Source organism: Oryctolagus cuniculus, chromosome 7 (genome assembly GCF_051225735.1).
Source record: "Oryctolagus cuniculus isolate XC-2025 breed Fujian yellow rabbit chromosome 7, ASM5122573v1, whole genome shotgun sequence".
Lineage (NCBI taxonomy): Eukaryota > Metazoa > Chordata > Mammalia > Lagomorpha > Leporidae > Oryctolagus > Oryctolagus cuniculus.
Genome location: NC_142873.1, coordinates 119,249,879 through 119,267,796, shown reverse-complemented (window position 1 = coordinate 119,267,796; position 17,918 = coordinate 119,249,879). Strand labels below are relative to the sequence as shown.

Below are 17,918 nucleotides of genomic sequence, written 5' to 3'. Positions count from 1 at the left end.
CCTTGTGCATCTTTGATCACGGCAGTTTAACCTCCCTCTTGCCCTTACCCAGTGCTGCAGACCGCGTGCACCGCCTGTGAGTGACAGCAGTGACAGACACTGGCCGCCTGCCCCTCACCACCTGTTAGTTTGCTCTCTTACAACAGCCCTGAAGCTCCATGTCAGCCCATTTTGTAGATGGGGAAACTGTGACTCTGATGAGTAACGACAAAGGTATCTGTCAAAACTCGGCAGATTCCTGTGCTTGAAGATCATACGTCATTTAAACAAAAAAGCCTGTTTGTTTATGTGGGAGGCAGAGGAATGGGGGGTGGGGGTGGGGGTGGGGGAGGACGCGAGCTCCCATCGGGTGGGTGATGCCTGACAGCCAGGGCTGTGCTGTGCTGAGGGAATGCAATTGCAGTCTCGCACGTGGGCAGCAGGAACTTGATCACCTAAGCCATCTTTGCTGCTCTTGGTCTGCGTTAGCAGGAGCCTGGTCAGGGCCAGGGCCAGAGCCTGAGCCCAAGGTACCCTCACACAGATGGTGGGCGTCTCGACTGTGAGGTGCATACCCGCTCCCCCATACATCGATTTTTAGAAAAACACACAGACTAAAGCGTATGGTACTTATGTCTGAGAAAACTCAGAAATAAAGCTGTTTGTTATTATTTTAAAGAGTGAGTGAACCCAGTTGGTGAGAGGCAGGAGCAGAACCTGCCCCGTGTGGTCTGTGTCCATAGCCCTCCACGGCTGGCCATGCTGTGCTCTGGTCCCTGGTGTCACCGGGACGGCCTCAGGAAGACTTCCCAGGAGGAAGTGGTCCCTCCAGCGAAGGCTGTCAAGGCGAGCGTGCACGTCCACAGCGTGCAGAGCTGGTGGGAGAAGCATGAACAGAAATAATTAGGGGCCCAGCACTGTGGTGCAGCGGGTAAAACCATCACCTGCAGTGCCGGCATCCCATATAGGCGCTGGTTCGAGTTATGTCTGCTCCAATCCAGCTCTCTGCTGTAGCCTGGGATAGCAGTAGAAGATGGCCCAAGTGCTTGGGTCCTGCACCTGCGTGGGAGACCCGGAAGAAGCTCCTGGCTCCTGACTTCGGATCAGCCCAGCTCCAGTCATCACAGCCATTTGGGGAGTGAGACAGCAGATGGAAGATATCTCTCTCTGTCTCTGCCTCTCTCTCTGACTCTTTTTCTCTCTCTGTAACTCTGCCTTTTAAATGAATAAATATTTAAAACAAAAACCAGAGAGGGAATGGGAGGCTGTCCAGAGCAGCTGGGTCCAGTTGGGGAGGGCTTGGAATGCCCCAGGAGAATGGGAGATGGTGTCCCAGCAGGTGGGAGCCACTGACTCTCGGACAGCCCTGCCTTGGCGGCTTCGGGAGTTGGTGGCTGCTGGCCAGTGCTGGGCTGGATTTGGAGGGGCTCAAGCTGCTGTTGGGGTGCAGGGAGATACACAGAGGGAAGGTGGAGGCTGTGTGGAAGCTGGGGCCATGGCCCCCGAATCAGGTGGACAAGCCAAACTCTGTTCTGCAGAGCTGGCATTGGGGTGAACGCAGGCAAGGAGGAGGCCAGCATGGGGACCGAGACCTGGGTCAAAACCTGGCACCGCCACTCAGCCCACGCCCAGAGGGTGACTCTGGGGAATGGAGCAGCCTCTCGAAACCTCAGCTTGTGCATCTGAAAAAATGGAGCTATTAATAGAACCTACCAAAGATTGGAGGAGCTGACGCTCAGCCCTGAGCCTGGTGCCCTGCTCACAGCAAGCACATAACACACGTTGTGTTCCTGCCTTCTCTCCCCCTGCCCGCTCCTAGTCTGTGCTTCCCGTGACGCCCGCTGTGATGGATTCCCTTACCTGAGCCCGTCCCTCTGTGGCCGCCCCCAGCTCTGTGCAGCGTCCTCACTGCACCTGCTCTCCCCATCAGGGGCATCGCTGCTGCTCCTGGTTCTTCCTCTCATGCCTGAGTCCTTGGCCGAGCACGCTGGTCCCCACTCACTGTGGACCCTTGGGAGAGTTCCCTGGGAGAGCCGGGATGCAATGGCTGCCCTGTGGGACACACACCTACTTCATTTTCCTGCATGTTGTTAGGTGGCTTCCTGGAATGGCTGAGCCATCTTGCACACCCACTAGCAGGAAATGAGACTCCATTCTGCTCTCCCACATGGGTGCAGGGACCCAAGCACTGGACTGTCTTCTGCTGCCTTCCAGGGCATCCCAGGGATGCAGGGAGCTGGACTGGAAGTGGAGTGACTGGGGCTTGAACCAGCATTCTGATGTGGGATGAAGGTGTTAACATGTAGTGGCTTAACTCTCTGTACCACAATGCTGACTGCTTTAAATTTTTTAAAATTTATTTTCTATTTATGAGAGAGAGAGAGAGAGAGAAAGGAGAGAAAGAGAATCTTTCATATGCTGGCTCCCCAAATGCCTGCGACAGCCTGAGGTGGGCCAAGATGAAGTCAGGAGCCTGGAATGCAACCCAGGTCTCCCCTGTGGGTGGCAGGCACGCGACTATTTGCACCATCTTTTGCTGCCTCCCAGGGTGTGCATTAGCAGGGAGCTGGATTAGAAGTGAGCAGCTGGGGCTTGAAACAGTGCTATGATAGGGGATGCTGGTATTACAGGTGGTGGCTTAACCCCCCCGAGCCACAACACCAGCCCCAAATTTCACATTTTTTGGCACCAAATTTAACTATTCTCTATCACTTTTTTTTAAACAAAATTATTTGAGAATCAGAGTTCCAGAGAGAGAGAGAGAGAGAGAGAGAGAGGGAGGGAGGGAGGGAGAATCTTCCATGTGTTGGTTCACTTCCCAGATGGCCGCAGCAGCCAGGGCTGGGCCAGGCTGAAGCCAGGAGCCAGGAGCTTCATCTGGGTCTCCCATGTAGGTACAGGGCCCAAGCATTTGGGCCATTTTCTGCTGCTTTTCCCAGCAGGGAACTGGATCAGAAGTGGAGCAGCCAGGACACAAACCAGTGCCCATATGGGTTGCTGGCATCACAGGCAGTGGCTTTACCTGCCAAGCCACAGCGCTGGCCCAGTCTCCATCACTTTTTGAAGGACCTCTATGTCTCTCGTTCCACTCGCTTCTCTTTGGTGTGACTTTGCAACTCCTGCAACCAAATCAAGAGATCCGAAGCCCTGCTTTGAGCTGGGTGGACCTGTGGAATCTCCGCAACCAATGCAGTGTGCAGAAGTGACGCTAGTGTTATGACAGGTTGGGGGACATCTTGCAGATGAGTCTGGGAACGAATCTGAGAACCATGCTAAGCCATCTCCCAGCTGCCAGTCATCCTGTGCTGTTCCATTTCCAGTTGCTGGGTGAGTTCAGTGCATGCGGGAGCCTGAGCCCAGGGCGCCCGGCTGCGCCCTTTCCCAATTCCTTACCCACGGAAGTGGTGAGAGATAAGACCATGATTGCTGTTATTTCAAGCTGGAAGGTTTGGAATATTTGTTACACAGCAGTAGATAATCCAAACAGGTTTATACTTATTGTCAGGCTGCCCTGGTAGATAATAGTTATTGTTTCCAGCTCTGTTCCCAGCACTTAACCTGGAAAATACGAGATGCTCCACAAATTTGCGTAGTTGTGGTATAAATGAGTGAAAGTGTACAGATCATATCAGCGTGGCATTAGTGGAGACCAAAAGGATGTGGGAGCCTGAGGAGACTTCTAACCCAGCCTGGGAGATCCAGGAAGGCTTCCTAGAGGAAGTGATACTGCTCCGAGCCCCTGAGTAGGGCTGGACACACGATTACCATTCCTCTTCTCTGGGGGCTGCTTGTTTATGCTTGGCCCAAGTGACACTTCCTGGCTTGGTGTGTGCCCAGTCAGCCCTGTCCCCGGGTCTGTTTTGAGGCCTGCTTCCCTGTCCCTGTCGCTGCTCTCTTTCCTTGCTCTCTGGGCCCGAGGCTCACTCCTCCTGCCTTCCAGACTCTGGGCCTGGCTGGAGAAAATGAAGTCAACGGGGAGGGAGGAGCTGACAAATAGAAGGTCTGGTAATTGGATTTTTTTCCCCTCTCCCTCTCTCCACCCCCAGAGAGCTGGAGGAATTAGCTCTGTAGACGGGCTTTTCCTGATTGAGGGCTCTGCTGGTGCGTCCCCTCCCCTTCATGGGCCAGCGACGAGGGAGGCGGCTGGGAGAGTGGAAGCCGGACTCTCCTTAGAACCCCCAGGACTGAGGCTTGTACAGAGAAGGGAGCTGAGGCCCAGCGAAGCAGATTTGCAGCAGGCACCCAGCCAACTCCTGCGTGGCCCCAGCAAGGTGGGGAAGGGGCCGGTAAGGGCTTGGTGTTTAGCAAGGACACAGTCCCGGTTTGTAGAAAGCCTGGAGTTCCTGGGTGCCTGGTAGCAGGCAGCCCCTTTTCCACGACATCTGGTTAGAGTTTGCTTAGCTGGGAGAGGTTGGAACGGTAGAGTGGCCTGTGGCTCTGCAGGTCTAGCCAGCCTGCAGGACCTGGCTTCCAGCAGCTACTTCTGCTAGGGGCATGCGGCAGGGGCACTGGCTTGGGGCTGACCTTGGGCGGAGGGGAGGTGGACCCGGAAATCAGCCCGAAGTCTCCCGGTTCTGGGACCCAGGCCAGGCCGCCTGTGTCTCTCAGGGCTATGGGGAGGGCTGGAAGGCACCTGCTTTTAGCTGGCCCTCTGTCAGTAGTGCTTCAAGGTAGGGAGGAAGATACCCACGCTCTGGGGAGACCCAGGTTCCAGGTCTCAGGTTAGCAGGTGGCAGTGCTGAAATTCAAACCCAGGAGACCCAAAGCTTCTCTCAACAGAGGCTGCATAGCTGGTGGGGAGGCAATTGCAAGGGGGTGTGTGTGCAGAGCCTGGCTCTGCAGGCCGAGAGGGAAGAGGTGGCATTCTGGATCCCCCCCCCCCCCCCGCCCCGCCTCTGGTGAGCGTGGGCGCCCTGGCCCAACCTCTCTGAGCAGCGGCTGTCGGGCTCCGGGAACGTTTGATTTATCAAGCTAATGTTCTAGCACATTTTCCCTATCCCATAATGAGCTGTCTCCACCAGGGGGTGTCTGCAGAGGAACTGCGGCTTCCCGCCACTCCTGGAAGGAGCGAGGAGGCGGGACACCTGGGAGGGGTGAGGGTGCAGAGTCTGGCTTGAAATGTCAGCCCCTGGGTGGGGGGAGGGGGGGAGGCCCTGGGAGGGGAGGCGGAGACCAGCTCTGCCCTCCAGGGCCTGCCTGTGAACCCCACATTTCTCTCTGGGCCTTCCCTCAACCCTCAGGGGCCCACATTCTGTCCCGGTTCCCCCCAGGAGTCTGTGCTCAGCCTGTCGCCTGCTGCTATCTCCCCAAAGCCAGCATTTCTGTGGCTCTATGTGACAGTTACGTCCTCTGCCGCCACACAGATCTCGGTTCCAACTCCAGCCCAGCCATCTTCTAACTGTGACCTCTGAGGAACCCCTGCGCTCTCTGGGGCTCAGTTCCCCATTTAAAAAGTTATTTATTTGAAAGGGAGAGAGGGGAGGGAGAGATATTAAGGTATTTCTCATCCTCTATGCTCACAAGTGCTGGGGCTGGGCCAGGCTAAAGCCAGGAGCTGGGGCCTCAGTGTGGGTCTCCCGTGTGGGGTGGCAGGGACCAAGTGCTCGAGCCATCACCTACTGCCTCCTGGAGTGTGCAGCAGCAGGAAGCGGGGATCAGAGGCAGAGCCTGGACTTGAACCCAGCCACTGTGTTAGGGCGGTGGGCACCCCAAGCAGCCTGACCACATAGCCCAACACTTGCTGTCAGTCCTGCCTTACATGGGGACAAGGAGCAGGGTCTCGTGGGGTTGTCGTGTGGGTCTTTGTGACACACGGTCTCTCTACAGTGACAGCATCTGCTGCCTCTGGGGCACACCTCCTGGGTAGTGTGGCGCTAGGCCCCGATTGCCCTGTGCACAACGGAGGCACGTGGACTCCACAGGCCCTGCACCTGCCTCTGGGGCTTCCCGCATCTCCCACAGGCTCAGCGCAGGGGCTCCACCGTCTCACACCTGGCACAGACAGTGTTTGGTGCCTACTTCATTTTTTCTCTCCAGACTTGCAGTGTCTGGAGCCTGGACTCTGTGCCACATGGGGCCACCTGCCCAGCAATGGAGCTGCTCTGTTCAGTGCTCATCCTTTGGGTTTTGGGTCTTCATTCTTTTTCTCTTTAGCGCATGACTGGTGCCTAGAGCATACCCCATGGACGGCAGCTGGCCATGGGTATGGTGGAGAGGCTGCTGCCCCACTGACCCCTGCCCCAACACAGGGACACAGGGTGACAGACATGGCCTCTGGAGGCTGACACCTGTCACACGGTGCCCAGACTCACTCCCCTGCCCCTGCACCTCTTCCTGCCAATTTTAGAGCCAGTGGTTGGGTGACCTGCTCGGGTACCCGGGATCCAAGTGCGAAGACTGAGACCCAGTCTGCCACACAGATGCCCAAACCAGAACTCCCTGCCCCTCCGTGTAGGTCACCGAGGAGACCTCTGGGGCTTTGCGGCCCGTGGTAGACTGGGTTTTGGGGCCCAGTCACCCGGGATGGTGCAGCATGGGAGGTGTGAACGTGACTGCCAGCCTTGGCCTGTGTGGGGGCGGTCTCCAGTGCTGGTGAGCAGAGCCAGAGCACCCGTGCTGTCCGGAGGCACCTGTGCAGCCACATGGAGGCAGTCAGTCTTGGGTGACGAGGGGCTAAGCCAAGGAGTCACAGAGCCCAGCTGGTGGTTTTAATGCTTACTCAGGCCGTGAGGTGCAGGTGGGCCAGAGTGGACACAGGGCCAGTGAGGGAGCTGTCACTCCTGGATCAGGATCATGGGCAGCTCCTTGCTGGCTGGGGGAAACCTGGAAGCCTTGGTACTGGTGAGGATCTTCAGGAAGGGCTGGGTTTGCGGTAGGAGAGGCTTGGAGGGGCTTGCCAGGGACCCCAGTGGGGGTGCCTTATACCTGTTGTTTTGGCTTTTGTTCCACCTTAAATGCAGAACGTCCCTGATCTGCGCTGCCCCAGTCCTGCCACCAAGAAAACCCGATCACCCGGTGGCACGGATGAGCACGCGGGCTGGCCTGCAGGTGAAAGCCGAGCTGGCCAGGCCCTCTCTGTCTGTGCACCCCCCGTAGCAAAGAACTTTACAGCCAACCAAGTTGGATGCCTCTGTTCCCCTGGGCCCTCACTCGGCTGTCTGTCCTGAGGTTCCCCTCTCCTTGTCACCCCCTTTTCTCACCTCCCCAGCCATTGCACCTGCTGTGCCTCCCTTTGCATGACCGAAGCCTTGCCTTTCTCTCAGCCATGTCCGCAGAGCAGCCTTCCCTGACCACTGACACAGACAAGTCTCCACCGGCCCCCCTCCTTATTGGTTTCTGCCGGCCCTGTGACCCTCGGCAGGGGGTTGCTGGTTAACAGGCACTCACTGCTGGGTGCTTTTCCAATCCTCAGCACAATGGAGGGAGGGGCCATCATAGTCATTCCCATTTTACAGATGAGGAAACTGAAGGCAGAAGTAACTGGACCAGACTGAGACAGGCGGTAACGGGCAGGGGTGGCGTGGAGACCGAGGCGGTGGGTGGAAGCAGCGGGTGCTTTCGTCCGCCCCCACCCTGGGGGATGTGTCCGGACTCCTGGGGTGCGCTCCCCACAAGCCTCCAGCATTCCTCACACATGGTGCTTGTTCCACATCTTACATATTGGAAGGACGAAATTTCCTCCACTTGGTTGTGCATTTACCAAGGACCAGCTTAATCAAGAAAAGACTGCATGTAAAGGAGGCAGGGCCTCTCCTGGAGCTGCATGCGCTGGGGCTGGACCCTCTGTGTCCCCCGTGCCCGCCTGCCCTCACTCCCGCCTCCTCCTTCTGCGCGATTAGTCCTCTCTGTCCCCGCAGTGCTTTGCTTTGCACTTTCTGGGCTCCTAGTGGGCAGTAACTTCCCCACGGGTCCTGGACATTCGGGAAGCTCCGGAAATTGCTAAGGGAAGAGAGCCAGTCCTGGTCACCCGGGATGGTGCAGCTTGGGAGGTGTGAACGTGACTGTCAGCCTTGGCCTGTGTGGGGGCGGTCTCCAGTGCCGGTGAGCAGAGCAAAGAGCACCCGTGGTACCCGTGCTGTCTGGAGGCACCTGCGCGGCCACATGGAGGCAGTCAGCCTTGGGCAGTTTTGACGCTCACTCATGCCGGGTGGTGCAGCTGGGCCAGTGAGGGAGCTGTCACCCCTGGATCTGGATTTTTTTAAAAGATTTATTTATTTATTTGAAAGGCAGAGTTACAGAGAAAGAGCTAGAAATCTTCCATCTGCTGGTTCACTCCCTATGTGGTCACAATGGCCGGAGCTGGGCCAGGGTGAAGTCAGGAGCCAGGGGCTTCTTTCAAGTCTCCCACATGGGCCCAAGGACTTGGGCCATTCTCCGCTGCTTTCCTAGATGCATTAGCAGGGAACTGGATTGGAAGTAGAGTAGCCAGGACTCAAACTGACGCCCGTATGGGATGTAGGTCATGCAGTTGGCGGCTTTACCAGCTATGCCAGGATGCTAGCCCCTGGGCCTGGATCTTGCACAGGTCCTGACTCTAGCATTTTTTTAAAAAAACTTTTGGCCGGCGCCGCGGCTCAATAGGCTAATCCTCCGCCTAGCGGCGCCGGCACACCGGGTTCTAGTCCCGGTCGGGGCGCCGGATTCTGTCCCGGTTGCCCCTCTTCCAGGCCAGCCCTCTGCTGTGGCCAGGGAGTGCAGTGGAGGATGGCCCAGGTGCTTGGGCCCTGCACCCCATGGGAGACCAGGAAAAGCACCTGGCTCCTGGCTCCTGCCATCGGATCAGCGCGGTGCGCCGGCCGCAGCGCGCCGGTCGCGGCGGCCATTGGAGGGTGAACCAACGGCAAAGGAAGACCTTTCTCTCTGTCTCTCTCTCTCACTGTCCACTCTGCCTGTCAAAAAATAAAAAAAAAAAAAAACTTTTATTTATTTATTTGAAAATCAGAGTTACACAGAGAGAGAAGGAGAGGGAGAGAGACAGACAGTGAGAGAGAGAGAGAGAGAGAGAGAGAGAGACAGAGGTCTTCCATCTGATGGTTCACTCTCCAATTAGCTGCAACCTCTGGAGCTAAGCTGATCCGAAGCCAGGAACTAAGAGCTTCTTCTGGGTCTCCCATGTGGGTGCAGGGGCCCAAGGACTTGGGTCACCTTCCACTGCTTTCCCAGGCCACAGCAGAGAGCTGGATTGGAAGTGGAACAGCCGGGTCTTGCACTGGTGCCCATATGGGATGCTGGCACTGCAGGAGGCAGCTTTACCCACTATGCCACAGCGCTGGCCCCAGCTCTGAAAAGTGTTTGACGCTGGGTCAAAGCAGGAAGGTCTGAGAAATCATCCCAAGGGCATGCCCTGGAGTGCTGGGCTGGGGGTTGAGAGAAGGCAGAGTTGTGGGGCTCCAGGCTTCCCGTTTTGCTTCAAAACCCTTTCCCATCTCCCAGTGGAAATGTCTTGCTGATTATGCGGGATCGTGAGAAAGGAATGCAGACAGCATGGAGGAAGTGCCGGTGCACTTGACTCCAGTCTGAAGCCGAGGGTAAAATCCGGGTAATGTTCCAGCACCAAGAGCCCTGGAGCCACCGTGTACATTCCTGCCAGGCTCCCCCGTGCTGCAGGCTGTCCCTGCAGCCTCCCACGACAACCTCCTTTCTGTCTAAGCATGGGGCAGTGCTTGCCTTCCAGGGTGGCCAAACTCAAGAGAGAGGAGAGTCCAGGGCTGGCGCTGCGGTGTAGCGGGCTAGGCTGCTGCCTGGGGGCCCTGCACACCGTATTGGTGCACTGCTTCGCCACCCACCTACTCCGCGCTTTTGATCCAGCTTCCTGCTAATGTTCCTGGGAGGCAGCAAATGATGGCCCAAAAGTAGTTGAGCCCCTGCCACTGATGTGGGGGACCTGGATGGCATTCCGAGCTCCTGGCTTTGGCCTGGCTCTGCCCTGGCTGTCGCAGGCATTTGAGAAATAAACCAGCATAGATAAGACCTTTCTCTGTCTCTGTCTCTCCCTCTCTTTCTGTCACTCTGCCTTTCAAATATATAAATAGATCTTAAAAAAAAAAAAAAAAAGAAATAGATTTCTACCTGTCCTCCCAGCCTAGCCCTCCTCAACCTACCCACCTGAGGCTTGCCTGCCACTGCCACTCAGGGTTAGCTCAGGGACAAGCTGTAATGTCCAGCCTCAGCTGGTGTTGCCACACGTGGAGGCTGGACGAGAAGGCTCTGTGTGTAGCCGGTGCCTGTGTATTCCCAGATGCTGGAGGTGGAGGGTGAGGTGGAGAGCCAGAGGTTGAGAAAACAGCAGGGACTAGGGGTTGTGCACAGGCAGCTGGGGGGCCGGAGGAGGACAAAAGGCACAGGTGTGAGTGTAGGCTGTAGGGGGCCCCTTGCCTCTGGGCCGGGTAGTGGAACCTGTGTCGCAGAGAGCACCCTCAGCCTCTCTCCACGCATGTTTCTTCCCCCAGGAGGAGGAGACTGCACTGACAGAACTGCAGCGAGCCGGTCACCCAGGCAGGGCCAGCACTCGGAGGGGAGAGCATGTGGCACAGCCTGCATCCCTGGGTTCGAGTCCCGGCCCCACTTCCCACCCAGCTTCCTGTTAATGCATCGCCAGGGAGACAGCAGATGGTGGCTCAAGTGCCTGGGCTCCTGCCACCCATGTGGAAGACCCAGGTGGAGTTTCTGGCTTTTGGCTTTTACCTGGCCCAGCCCTGTCGCAGGCATTTGGGAAGTGAACCAAATGGATGGAAGATACCTCTCTCTTTCTCCCCACCTGCTGCCTCACCTTTCAACTAAATAAAAATCAATAAATCAATAAATAAAATGCAGTGCACTTGGAGATAGGAGATGACTGGTTATTTCATGCTGTGTATCAAATTAGCCCCAAACTCAGTGGCATCAAACACGCGTGCATCTCTCTCTCTCTCTCTCTCTGATTGCTGTGGTTGGACTGAGGTGTCTGTTGTCCTGCAGATTCTAGGGCATGCAGAAGGCCCCCTGTCCCCCGGTCTTGCCTGACCAGTCATAAAGCCAGATCTTCCCTCATCCCACCTTCCCAGGGTTTCCAAGGCCACGGGTAGTGGGTGAGCGAGGGGGCTCTCTGACTCCGACAGGGAGGGAGAGGAGGAGTCCTGTGAGCTTGGGAGAGGAGCTCGGCCTGAGAGAGCGGCGCTGTGGGGGTGGCTGCCTGGGGATCCTGGCGGTGACCTCTGACCAGGCCTCTGGAGACGTTCTTGGCCTCGCTCCTGCACACACCGATCCTGTGCTCCTGAGGACTCGATGGTGGGGAGGAAGGAGGGTGTGCATGGCGGCCCAGGACCCAGGCAGCAGGCAGCGTAGACTAGCTGGGTGTGGAGAGGACTCAAGTCAGGCCCCAGTCTGAGTGCGGCATGCCCTGGGCCACTGGTGGTTGGTGCAGAGGTTGGAGCCTGTCCCACCAGAGTGAATCCCCAGGGTTCTGCGGGAGCTCCTGGAAAAGCTCCTCTCTCCTGCTGGGCTCGACTGTGGGGTCTGAAGCTGGAGAAGCTGCCACCGTGCCCTGTCGCAGGTGGAGAGGCTTAGGGCGGGGCCGGCGCTCGGAAGTGAGCGGGAGCAGCTGCTGGGGAGAGGCCGTCCTGATGATGTGTCCACGTCGGCGGAGCCGCCCAGCGCCACGACTCAGGGCACCTGGCCCATGCCTTTCCTCTCTGCTGGGTTTCCTGCCACTCGCAGCAGACTTCAGCGGCTGAGGGTGCGGTGCTGACGTGAGCTGGGACATGAGCTGCAGGATTTGGGAGTTTTGTTTTGTTTTTCGCTTACAGGGTTGTATGTGAGACCATCCAGCCCTCCACCAGAGGAATCTTTTTTTTTGACAGGCAGATTTAAACAGTGAGAGAGAGAGAGAGAGAGAGAGAGAAAGGTCTTCCTTCTGCTGGTTCACTTCCAAAATGGCCACCATAGCCGGTGCTGCGCCGATCCGAAGCCAGGAGCCGGTGCTTCCTCTTGGTCTCCCATGGGGTGCAGGGCCCAAGCACCTGGGCCATCCTCCACTGCCTTCCCGGGCCACAGCAGAGAGCTAGCCTGGAAGAGGAGCAACTGGGACAGCATCCGGCGCCCCGACCAGGACTAGAACCCGTGATGCCGGCGCTGCAGGCGGTGGATTAGCCTAGTAAGCCGCGGTGCCGGCCAACCAGAGGAATTTTGTGGGGAGCTGTGGGGTGCTTGAACAAATGAGTTGCCTGGGGCCGGCGCCGTGGCTCATTTGGTTAATCCTCCACCTGTGGCGCCGGCATCCCATATGGGCGCAGGTTCTAGTCCTGGTTACGTCTCTTCCAGTCCAGCTCTCTGCTATGGCCTGGGGAGGGGGGAGGGGGGAGGGCAGTGGAGGATGGCCCAAGTCCTTGGGCCCCTGCACCCACATGGGAGACCAGGAAGAAGCACCTGGCTCCTGGCTTCGGACTGGCACAGTGCCAGCTGTAACGGCATTTGGGGGGGTGAACCAACAGAAGGAAGACCTTCTCTCTCTCTCTCACACACACTGTCTATAACTCTACCTGTAAAATAAATAAATAGAAAAAAAGTAATAAATTATATAAAAAATAATAACCTTGCCTCTTGCCCATAGTCCCTATCATCACTTTGGTGAATGGAAATGAAGGGAGGTGGGAGTGGGGGCTGGGACAGTTTGTGGAACCTTGCCTTTCCCCCTAGAACCCAAAATATGGAGCCTGCATTGTGGTGCAGCGGATTAAGCTGCCACCAGCAACATTCACATCCCATATGAGTGATGGTTCGAGTCCTGGCTGCTCCACTTCTGATCCCGCTCCCTGTTAATGTGCCTTGGAAGGTGATGAGTAGTGCTTGGTCTCCTACTACCCACGTGGGAGACCTGGAAGAAATTCCTGGCTCCTAGATTTGGCATGGCCCAGACCTGGCTGATGTGGTCACTAGGGAGTGATCCAGTGGATGGAAGATCTCTCTCTCTGTCCCCCTACTTTTCAAAGAAAGAGAATTTAAGACAAAACAAAATGAAGGCTATTCATTCTTGCCTTGTAGGACAGGACAGGCCCTGCTGTTGTCATGGAGACGTGGCTGTGACCCCGGGAGCAGAGGCCCATGCAGGGGCTTCCAGGGATCTCAGTTCAGCCCTCCCAAGTGTGGGAAGAGAGGGGTCAAAGGCCCTGGGAAAACGTGGGGGTCTCCACGTGACAGCTCTCCTGACAGCCTCTGTCTGCCCCACCTGGCTGCGGGCTGGCTCTGGCTCACCCTGCGTCCCGAGCGCTGGGCCTGGCACAGGTGGAGATTGCTGACTGGGGACTCCTTTGCTCGTGACAATGACATCTGCGATTGAGCTGGGACTGTGTCGCTCTCTCACCTCCTATCAATCCGCTTTCTCATCAGGCTACGTGCTTGTGGAACGGAGCCTGGGAGCTGTTGGTCCCCTACAGAGACAACAGTCCCCAAAGCGCACCAGCCACACGCAGGTGGAGAGGACTGTCCCCTCCTTTGCCTCCTGCTGCAGGGGGTCACGGCGGTGGGGGAGGGAACTGTCCTGCCTCTGCCACACCCCAGCTGTGTCCAGCTATGTGGCCCCTGGCAAAGGTCTTAGCTCCTTTGTGGCCCAGCCTTCCCACAGTAGCCGTTCTTTGTGGGGTTACGTGGAGAGGAAGTGGCCGCTGTGTGCGGACAGGCCGAGCACAGCGCCTGGCACAAAGTGGAAGGAGTGAAAGAGCATCCCCCCCCGCCCACCTCTGTGAGGGTGACACTCGGCCACTTCCATGGATCGATCTCCTGAGACCCACATGTCCATAAGTGTGTGTGTGTGCATGTGTTTGTGCGCGTGTGCTGTGCTTACAGGCATGGGCATGCTGTGTGTGTACCTGAGTGTGGCTCTGTGTGTGTGTACGCACGTGTGCTTGGCTGTGGCGTGATGCGTGTGTGCGTCTCCTAGCACTCCTCATGGAAAGCTGTCATTACGCCTTATGGCAACAGCAGCCGCGCTCTGTTCCCACAGCCATTAAGCTGCCTCCCTCCACTCATGGGGGTGGGGAGGAGCTGGGCCCCTGCCCGCCCCCCAATCCCCGCGTGCTGCATGAGCGCCCGCCACCCCCCTCTCTCACCATATGCCTGTCTTTTACAGTTCTTTGGTGCGTGGTGCTCATCGAGTGGCTAATTAGCTAAATGAATTAATTGACATCCATACGTGTAATTAGCAAATGGTTATAAGCAGCTATTCTCCTTGGGATGTCTAAAATTTCTAAGGGTCAGATGCTGGGGGTGTGCTGGAGGGAGAGATGGCTGCAGCCAGTGGAGATTGGGGGGACCAGCCTGGGGCGCTCTGCCAGCTTGAGGGCCTGCTGTGGGGGTGCGGAGAGGAGGCTGGGAAGGAGCGAGGAGGCGCCCATGAACCTGGGACAGGGAAACGGACTCTACGCCCTGGGAGCCCGGAGGCCTGGGGTCTGGCCCCATGTATGCGGCTTTCTCTGTGACCTGGGGTACACGTCCCTTTCCCTCTCTGGGCCACAGTCTGTGCCTCTAATAAGGATACACAGGGGACCAGGGGGGTCTCAGAGGACTCTGTTGGCCCTGACGGTCTTCCTTGCTCTCAGCCGAACTTCCTGACAACCAGTGGGCTGTGAAGATGGGTGCTGAACCCCATCTTTATTCCGGGGCACGCCGTCCCTCGCCGTCACACGGGCAGGTTCTGGTGCACACTGTGCCCGCTGTTCCAGGTGCCCTCGTCAGCCACCTCTGCCCTAAGGTGGCCGGGTCGTGCTCTGAAATGATGATGCCGCTCTATCTGGGCTGCTCCCTAGTAGCCCCTGGCCATGTGCAGTGACTTGAAATGTGGCCCACACAACTGGGGAACTGCCTTGTGTTTATTTATTTATGTGTTTACTTTTCATTTTATTTGGACAGCACCGTGGGAGTGCTGAGATCTCTCCCACCTGCTGGTTCATTCCTCAAATGCCCACAACAGCCAAGGCTGGGCCAGGCTGAAGCCAGGAACCTGGAACTCAATCTAGGTGTGTCTGCAGAGAGAAGTTGGGGGCGTCTTGTCTTCACACAAGAAGGAATTCAGATGTGACAGAGAGCCAAGTAGCAAGGTTTTATTGGGGACAGGCATCTGTCAGAATGGGAGGGACAGAGAGAGAGTGCAAGGTTACATGGTTAAATGGAGAGAATATGCCTGCGGGCCAGGTGGGCGGTTCAGAGGAGAGCAGAGCTGAGCGCGCAGTCTTTGTTTAGACTGGGGCTTATAAGGGATAAGGGGTCCAGGTTTCTCCTTCCCCTCCTCCTCCTTCAGGAAAAAGGGTTTCCTGAGTATAAATTAGGAGATTCCTCTCCAGGTTTACTACTCAGTATTATCAGACGGGGTGGTGGTGTGTGTGGGCATCCTGGCGCCGGGCCTACGGTGCCTGCAAAGGTTTTATTGCTCACTGTTATCAGGCCAGAGAAGTCTCCTGGGGGAAGGGCTGGGACCACCTGGAAGGTTATCAGGGTCTGGGCAGCACTTTGAAGAGCAGATGCTGGGCTGCTTCTGCAGATGCCCCATTCACTGCATTTCTCTCGGGCCGCCTCACACACATAGGCTAATTTCTAACTGCCTACCTAACAGGTCTCCTGGGTTGCTGGCAGGGGCCCAAGTACTTGAGCCATCACCTGCTGCCTCTTAGGGTTCGCATTAGCAGGAAGCTGGATTGGAAGTGGAGTAGGTAGGACTCGAACCAGGAACTTCCATGTGGGATGTTGGTGTCCCGGGATGCATCTTAAGTGCTTCGCCAAACACCTACTCCTGACTTACTTATTTTTAATTCATTTAAATATCCGTGTGTGCGGCTCAAGACGCTTTCAGATCCCGTTCGTTCATTCATTCACCCATCCAACAAGAATTCATCGATCGTCCGCTGGGGCTGCACACTGAGGAGACTGTGGAGAGCAGGCAGGCCTGACCCACACCCTCAAGAAGCATTTCTAATAGGAAGGGGAGGAGAGAAGAGGGGGAGAAGAAGCAGACAGTTAGAGGTTAGACTAACAGTTTGGGAAGAAATCACCACGGAGCTGAGACAGAGGCTAGAATACCGGGGAGACCGCCTGCAGGGGGACGGGGAGAACCGTGTGCTTGATTGAAGAGTAGCAGAGGCCAGCAGGGGTTCCAGGTGAGACAGAGAGAGAGCAAGACAGAGAGAGACAGAGAGCGCCCTGGTTCACGCCCTAAATGCCTATAATGGCAAGGACTGAGCCAGGGTCAAAGGCAGGCGGGAACTCAATCCGGGTCTTCCACATGGGCAGCAGGAATTACTTACTTCCTACAGGCTGGGAGCCACCTGCTGTCTCCCAAGATCTGTGGTAGTAGGAAGCTGGAGTCAGGAGCCAGAGCCTGGTGTGGAACCCAGGCACTCCCGTGTGGGTGGTGGGCAGATAACCACTAAGCCAAACCACTGCCCCTATTTTTTTTTTAAAGATTTTATTTATTTATTTGACAGGTAGGGTTACAGACAGTGAGAGACAGAGAGAAAGGTCTTCCATCCGATGGTGCACCCCCCCAAACGGCTGCCACAGCGGAACTACGCTGATCCGAAGCCAGGAGCCAGGTGCTTCCTCCTGGTCTCCCATGCAGGCACAGGGTCCCAGGCACTTGGGCCATTCTCCACTGCCCCCCACCCCGGGGGCACAGCAGAGAACTGGAGTGGAAGAGGAGCAACCGGGACTAGAACCAGGTGCTCATGTGGGATGCTGGCGCCACAGGCAGAGGATTAACCAAGTGAGCCACGGCACCGGCTCCTGCCCCTATTTTTTTTTTTAATTAATTAATTTATTTTAAAGTCAGAGTTACACAGAGAGAAAAGGAAAGGCAGAAAGAGAGAGAGAGAGAAAAGGAGAGGCAGAGAGAGAGAGAGAGAGAGAGAGAGAGAGAGAGGTCTTTCATCTGCTGTTTTACTCCCCAATTAGCTGCAATGGCTGGAGCTGAGATGATCCAAAGCCAGGAGCCAGGAGGTTCTTCCGGGTCTCCCACACAGGTGCAGTGGCCCAAGGACCTGGGCCATCTTCTATTGCTTTCCCAGGCCACAGCAGAGAGCTGTATTGGAAGTGAAGCAGCCAGGACTCGAACCAGCGTCCACACGGGATGCTGGCACTACAGGTGGCGGCTTTACCCGCTACACCACAACGCTGCCCCCTGCTGCCCCTATTTTTTATAGAAGGAAGACTGAACTACTGCCCAAGTTTTCAGGCATCACACCCAAATAATCTGCCCCATTCCATAACCCAGTCCCTCCCACCCCAGGCCAGTTTTTGCACTGTCCCAGGAAAGCAAAACGCATACAACAGGGGGAGGGAACAAGGAACTCTGATAAAACACAGCTGGAGAGAAGTGACTGCAGCTCACAGGAGTGAATCATCTCCTGTAGAAAGAGCTGGAAGGGAGGAGCCCACAGGCTCCAAATGCCAGTTTGATCACTTCATGCTGTGCATATGGGTTGAAATATTGCAATGTACCACATAACGATGTACAAGTGTCACATGTAAATAAAAATGTTTTTAATATAAAAGAATAAAAAAACCCATAGAATGTATGAGTGAACCTGAGGCATAATAGGTCAAGACTCCACCTGTGGTACCAGCATCCCACATGGGCACCTGGCTGCTCCACTTCTGATCCGGCTCCCTGCCAATGCACCTGGGAAAGCAGTAGAAGATGGCCCAAGTCCTTGGGCCCCTGCACCCACGAGGGAAGCCTGGAAGAAGCTCCTGGCTCCTGGCTTCGGATCAGCGCAGCTCCAGCAGTTCCAGCCATTTGGGGAGTGAACCAGTGGATGGAAGACTTTCTCTCTCTCCCTCTAACTCTGTTTCTGTCTCTCTTCCTCTCTCTGTCTATAACTCTGCCTTTCAAATAAAAAATAAATCTTAAAAAAAAAGAGTGAACCTAAATATAAACTCTGGTTTGTAGTTAACAATCATGTGTCTGCATTAGCTCA

The 17,918-nt window shown here is 56.3% G+C and overlaps 1 long non-coding RNA gene across 1 annotated transcript in view; it reads right to left on the bottom strand.

Annotated features, from left to right (window-relative positions):
• Positions 1-603: 603 nt before the first annotated feature.
• The window catches only part of LOC149125704 (uncharacterized), a 33,092-nt gene continuing 15,777 nt past the window's right edge, over positions 604-17,918 (bottom strand). The window contains exon 2 of the long non-coding RNA XR_016237355.1: positions 604-854. This is a non-coding gene — a long non-coding RNA (uncharacterized LOC149125704). The remainder of the gene's footprint in view (positions 855-17,918) is intronic.